Raw genomic sequence first — 5,839 nt, 5'->3', positions numbered from 1 at the left:
GGAATAGAAGGTGTGGGAAGGAGACTGAGTCCATCATGAGGAGGAGCAATAGGTCTATCCTTAGGAGGAATAATATGTTTATCCTTGGAAGGAGGAATAGATTGATGCTTAGGAGGAAGAGATTTTGTATTCTTGGGAGGAAGAATAGTCTCATCCTTAGAAGAAGGAATAGATTCTTCCCTAGGAGAAATAATAGCTCTATCCTTAGAAGGAAGAATAGACTTATCCATAAGAAGAGGCATACCTTCATTAGTTGGAGGAAGACTAAGTATTGGATTTCTAGGTTTACTCAAGGATTAAATCATCTCATTTTTCCATTTTTGATAAGATTGAAAAAGTGGATCATTTCTAGGTCTAAGAGTGTTGATCCCTAAAATTGCTTTTAAAGGAAACAACTTTATTAGAAGTTCATTGAGTAAAGGAATTATTGTGCCTCAAGGAATGAACTCTGGGAGTTTAGAAGCCGACTCTCCAATATTGATAGGAAAGGGGAAAAGGGAGAAAACATGCATTAAAATGAAAGGCGATACACCATTGTTTAAGATATAACTCTGCAACATAGTAAATCACACATCTATATGCATAATTCAAAGGCTAAACATTTTTTCGTAAACTTATGTATTCAATTTTGATTCACAAAACAACATAATACATACTAAATATAATTATGAGTCTCACACATTAAAATGAAAGGCGATACACCATTGTTTAAGATATAACTCCGCAACATAGTAAATCACACATCTATATGCATAATTCAAAGGCTAAACATTTTTTCATAAACTTATGTATTCAATTTTGATTCACAAAACAACATAATACATACTGAATATAATTATGAGTCTCAGATTAAAGAGTTTAAAAACATGATTAATTTCAAAGCATTTATATTTGGAATGATAAATCTTAAAATAGATGTAAAATCTCATTTTGCTCACATTGACATAAAGAATAATGGAAAATGAAGAGTTTGCAGAAAGGCCAATGAAATGACACAGTCTATTAATACAAAAACAAGCCAAATACTAAAGTTTGACCAAAATAAAACTCTACCCTGTCTTTTATGACTGTGAACCCCCCTAACAAAAAGGACCCTAAATATATAGCCCGATCAACATGGCACTGCTCTCTAGGCACCAAACTCCACATGCAACTTTTTTTTTTCCTTTGCAAAACAAACTCCATGATGTGTCATGATGGTCCATAACCGCCATTGCATGAAAAAAGGTCATGAAGAAGACGTGGAGTTTTGTTTGTACCATTCTTAAACCTTTCCCTTCGTTGACGTGCTTCCCAAAATCACCTTTATTCGCTCAAAAGAAGATGCTCGGACAAGGTACCACGTAGAGATCTCAAACTAATGATGAACGTGCATGGGGGGTACATATGAAATATTAGGAGTGACATGTTATCACGACGAGACCCGACTATAGAAGAAAGAGAGGCCTCCTTAAAACACCCAGAAAGAGTGCCATATGGTGAAGCAAAACAAGGCGTTTGCTTTTGAAAAATGGGTGGGACCATGAAAGGAAACACTAACTCATTTGAGGTCAAAATCCAACGAAATTTTCCAATGAAAGTGAATTAACTTATTGTTTCATTAGGCACCTTTCAATTTAATGTGATATTTTCAAATTTTTTTAAACTGGTCCCCGATGTTCCTCAAAATTTAGATGAACAATAATTATCGTCACTATTCCAATGATATTCCGACTAATATCAATGACTATGATGATGATATGACCAATCCCTACAATGTCAAATCTAGATTAGATGACATCAACAATATGTTGGATGAAGAAGAAGATCAATTATATATTTAGTACCTTAGAATAACGTGTTAATGAGATCAACACATCTCCAAGCCACAAATGGGAAGGGCATACAAATACAAAACAACAAAATTGAGATTTTTTTCTGCCTTCCTTAAATTATGGAGTTGCCTTTTTAGGTAGTTTCATTGGCCTAACCAAAAAACAAATTCTCTATATTTTCACCATAAATATTAATTCTAGAATGGCTTTTAATCAACAATTCCATTGTGTTCCCACTTTTAATGATATTATAGATAAGGGGGTCACCATCCAGAAATCCGTTGTTGCCAACATTTTGGTAAAGAACTATAATAAAGACAAAGATAACATAATAACTAAACCAATGAAAAAACACACTTGGGATAAAACAAAATGTTATCAAATGATGGGGTAACTAACTCCAAATTTATTTAGAGCCCGAACATGTACCTAAATAAAAATATCCTAATGTTTCAAAATGTCCAACAACTAACACATGTTGATATACCACAAGGATAATCAATAATCCAAAATCATCCAAAACATATGTACACTTCCTTGGGGGAGCTTATCAAAGTAGTAGTTCAAAAATTAGTTGATGCTAACCTTATTAAATTCCCACATACCATAGTTTTCAATGACAATGCACCCAAACTTGCATTATTATTAGATTATTATTTTTAGGCCTTCATATCTTCTAGGAGGTGTTCAAATAAAGTGTTTTGTAGACATTTTGTGCTTCAAGTTTACATAATAATTAAAACGAAGGAAAATAATTGGTTCCAAATTGTATTTTAAATTTGAAATAAAATTTTATTTTGAAAGTATAAAAATGAACTTTTAGTCTATTTGGCTCATTTTTATTTGAATCTCGCGTGCGCAGGAGCAAAGAGTAGGGGATACGATAGAAAAGGCACAATCCAATTCTATAAGCAATCCCAATAGAACCCCCATTGGCATAATGACTACAAGGATCAATTGAAATACCAAGCTGCCCACAAAACATCCAACCAGCCAAAAATTGAAAAATGGAGGGAGAGAGAGGACGAACAAGTGCAAGTGCCACCAAATCCACTGTAAGTGTTGCATTCTATATTTTGGTCGACTCCCATTAATCATCAAATATTCTATAAAATCCTTCCGATTTACTAAACAAGGTTGAAATAGTACTGTGTTTTTTTACATTGAGTGGTTAAGGTTTTTTGTGGCACAAAATTTGTATACTCTCTCATAGAGTCCACACGCATACATCTCCTTTATGAGATTTCCTAACTTGTATGGGCTCAGGCATACCACTCTCTCTTTCATAGAGTTTTCCCAAAAAATTTATGTTCTTACATATTTATTTATTTATTTATGTCAATTTTATGGTCCCCTTACCTGCATCTTTTCCATGAGAAGAATCCTAACTGATGAAACAAGATTGACTCATCTTATTCTTTCACTGGATGAAAATCCCATAGTGATGAGATCCATGTCAATTGTCCCAATTGAGATCGGGTTATTCCTTCACTAATTCTTATCAACCTTTAAATTTGATGAGGTGTTGTTGTGATAACCTTTCTGCTACTGCCAGGGAAGTTGCCCTTCCTACACATTTCAACATAACCACAGATGATATCCTCTATAGCCTCATTAGATATTTTAGGATGTATATGTTCTCTTTCATGAGTGATATATGAAGTGAGGGTTGGGAGGTCCAATTAATCTAGTGTTTGGTCCTCGGGATCATCATAATGCGATATAACAAGATACCTTGCAAGGCGCTGATCTGTTTGTTCATCAACTTTATCAAGCACTAGGTAGATCAAATCAAACCTAGAAATAAATGTTGGAGGAAGTTGGATATTATCAATAAGTAGAAGTCTAGGGTTGTAGCGTGAACCGCTAGGATTGACACAAGCTAAAACTGATGTCCTTGCATTAAGATATGCTATGATCCCAGCCTTTGTAATTGACACTGTTTGTTGTTCCATAACCTCGTGTAACATGCTACGAGAATTATTTGACATCTTGTCAAAACCATCTATGCAACAAATACCCCTATTACTCAATACCAGTGCTCCACTTTCTAGAACTGTTTCACCAGTTTCAGGGTCCTTTGATACATAAGTAGTCAAACTAACTACAAAACTTCCACGACCACTTGTATAAATGCCTTGAGGAGCTAACTTATGCACATACTGAAGTACTGTATTTACATTGAGTGGGTAAGGCTTTTTGGGGCAGAAAATTTGTATCAGCTCACATGGAGTCCATAGGCATACATCTCCTTCACGAGATTGCCTAACTTGTATGGGCTCTGACATACATCTCTCTCTTTCACAGTTTGCCCAAATTTTTTATGGTTCTTACATTTTTTTTTATGTCAATTTTTGTCATTAGATTGTACAACCACGCTTTGCATTCCTTCCAACTTCAACATTTTGTTACAAGACAAAGTACCCAATGATGTACTACAAAGCATAAACAAGTATAGTCAAATTAGTTATTAAAGAAAGATTCATACAATGAGATAGTGTTGAAAATATATTTATGTTGGGTACCTTATAGCAGTTCTCCCTATTCAACACTATCTTGTAGGGTGCCTTAAGGTTCTGACTAAATAAGGTTCTGATTTTACAAATTTGTAATGTCCCCTAGGGTAAATAATTAAATAAGGTTATGATTTTAGATGTTGATTGGATTTTGGAAGCAAAGACCTTTAACCTCTATTGATCTGCAACTGCAAAATAGAATCAAAAGATACTAATAATTATATTAAGGGTTGCTCATATAAACAAGTATAGTCAAATTAGTTATTAAAGAAAGATTCATACAATGAGATAGTGGTGAAAATATATCTATGTAGGGTGCCTTATAACAATTATCCATATTCAACACTATCTTGTAGGGTGCCTTATAGTAGTTCTCCCTATTCAACTCTTAAGTCCTTGCTAGCAAGATATTCATTAGATTTTGGTCAAAAGATAAATTCATCCAAATCCAAGGTATACATCCTTAACTCTAATTGTCTTGTAAAAGATAATATTACTAGGTTCCTACGCTTCCAATGATAGAATTACCTTGAAATCACTTTGGCATTCCTTTCTTCATGGTTCAAAATAAACCTTCAAACCATTAGAAATTCATTCAAAGCTTACAAAGTAGGATCTCTAATTGGAAAGGCAAATGGTTATCAATGGCATCTATAATACAAATGATAAAATCAGCTCTTGGTACCATTCCCAATTGTTACATGGTTGTTTTGAAAGCTCCTAAATTAGTAGTCTCAAAATTAGAGAGTTATTAGAAATTTTATTTGGAAAGTAAATCTAGATAAAAAAATAAAATTTCATCTAATCTCATTAGCAAACATGAGTTTAGATAAGTCTAAAGGTGGATTGGGTATTCACAACATCTCAGTGATAAATTTAGCTCTAGGTACAAAATTGGTTTAGCACATGTGCAATAAGCCTCATGCCAAATAGTGTAAATTTATGCAAAGGAAATACCTTTATTCTTCTAATCCAAGAAATAAGTTCACAGTTTCTCATCTAGAATTTTATTATTATTATTTATTATTAAATTATTAAATTATATTTCAAAGTAGGGACATTACAGTCCACCCTTCCCAAATTTTCTTGTCCTCAAGCAATGCTGATTTTAATTTTCTCAAATAAAGGTGAGAAGCATGACACATCTATGACGTTCATATCCCCTTTGGTTCACTCTTGTTATTCTCATATTCTATATTAACTAAAAATATAGAGCCAAACATAGAGCATACACTTGAAAATACAAAGCATACACATGGATATATGAAGACACAGAGCATACATAGAGTATACACATGAATATACGCATTGTTAGACCCTTATTGGTTAGAACACATTCATTATTGCATTGCTTGGAAATAAAATATTGATCCATAATTGATTGATAATTTATGTATTGTGTTGCTTGGAATAAAAATATTGATCAATAATTTATGTATTGGATTGCTTGGAAATAAAATATTACAAATATGCAAGTATAGGTGGCATTGAAAAATCACCAGAGTTATG

At 33.2% G+C, this 5,839-nt stretch overlaps 1 pseudogene; it reads right to left on the bottom strand.

The window, feature by feature from the left end:
• Positions 1-3,158: 3,158 nt before the first annotated feature.
• On the bottom strand, positions 3,159-4,102 carry LOC131070873 (DNA replication licensing factor MCM4-like; annotated as a pseudogene).
• Between the last annotated feature and the right edge of the window lie 1,737 nt (positions 4,103-5,839).

Source organism: Cryptomeria japonica, chromosome 1 (genome assembly GCF_030272615.1).
Source record: "Cryptomeria japonica chromosome 1, Sugi_1.0, whole genome shotgun sequence".
NCBI classification, from domain to species: Eukaryota; Viridiplantae; Streptophyta; class Pinopsida; order Cupressales; family Cupressaceae; genus Cryptomeria; species Cryptomeria japonica.
Note: the sequence above shows the minus strand (reverse complement) of the source record. Positions and strands in the feature narration are given on the sequence as shown.